The sequence below is a fragment of the Populus euphratica genome, unplaced genomic scaffold, assembly GCF_000495115.2.
Source record: "Populus euphratica unplaced genomic scaffold, PopEup_1.0 scaffold7580.1, whole genome shotgun sequence".
NCBI lineage: Eukaryota > Viridiplantae > Streptophyta > Magnoliopsida > Malpighiales > Salicaceae > Populus > Populus euphratica.
This window is the reverse complement of record NW_011507349.1, coordinates 170-1324: the sequence shown is the minus strand read 5'-3', so window position 1 is coordinate 1324 and position 1155 is coordinate 170. Positions and strand designations below refer to the sequence as shown.

The window sequence follows — 1155 nt, the reverse complement described above, 5'->3', positions numbered from 1 at the left end:
AGCATGCAGCAAGCTGAAATGATTCCACAGAGTGCCAGCTGCAGACTGGGTGCCTATGACGACTGCATTGAATATTATGTGTGCCTCAAGGGACATGTTCTTGGAATATGCACTCTCTTACCATTGTCTGATTCCGAGGAGGTTTCTGAGCTGGAGTGAGTCAGAATACATGCAGGTACCCTCCTTTACTGAGTAATTTGCTCTATGTTAGAAAGGAACTGAGATAAAAATATAAAATTCTGGAGTTTTTGACTGTTATGAAAGAGACATCTTCGATTTGTCATGAACAACGAAGTAACAACCTGTAAGACGATATACAGTGTCTGTGGTTGTGCAGGCATGGAAGAGCATGCGTTTTCTGTTGAGAAATTAGATGCTACTGACTTGTGAGGTATTTTACGTGCTTTTCCTACCCAGAAATTTCTACAACTGACGGTCCTTTTTTTTTGTCTTAGCAGGCTTGGATTGTTTCTTGTGGAGTGAGCAAATGTGGATGAGAAGGGATAGGCTAATCCTATATTGCCCTGAAGCTGTAACCAACCCTCACAATTCTCTTCTAGACTTCAACGACATTGCTTCCTGTTCTTGCTCAGGTCAGTTGTTTCATAGAGAAGGGCTGGAGGCTGTTGCTGACGAGCTTATCATCTGTTACTTACTGTGAGCGTGTAATACTGTGTGTTTTTTATGTATGCCGATATTTGTACTTTCATGGCAGATTGGTAATTGCAATAATTCACAGACCCCTGTTGTCTATGATCGATCAGTTGCTTTACCCTTAGATTTTCTATGAAAATCTTGATACAAATTAGAAGGTTCAACCTCCTGTATGCCCTCTGCGGAGGATTATATTCTGCTTCCATGGCATAATTTATATTGGTTCCAGTGAAGGATGGAGTTCGTGTGTACAGCTTGAAACTCCACTGTGTTCCTTGTCTCTCCGACTGTTGTAGAACTGCTCCGCCGCGGGCTGGGAAGCGGCTGGGTCAGTTTTTCTCAATGTAAAAAAAAATAAGAATGCTGAGGGATAAGAAGCAAGAAAAATATGAGATTAATGTCATTAACTTATTTTGATTTAATAGGTGTGGTTGATTTAATAATATAATTAAAAAATAGATAATGATTTTAAATTAATTTAATGTTTGTTAATATTATGAA

At 39.2% G+C, this 1155-nt stretch overlaps 1 long non-coding RNA gene across 1 annotated transcript; it reads left to right on the top strand.

Moving 5' to 3' along the window:
* The first annotated feature begins 6 nt into the window (after positions 1 to 6).
* LOC105120359 (uncharacterized) lies at positions 7 to 907 on the top strand. The gene is made up of 2 exons (XR_841312.1): positions 7 to 175; positions 459 to 907. It is a non-coding gene; the product is annotated as an uncharacterized LOC105120359 (long non-coding RNA).
* Positions 908 to 1155: the final 248 nt, after the last annotated feature.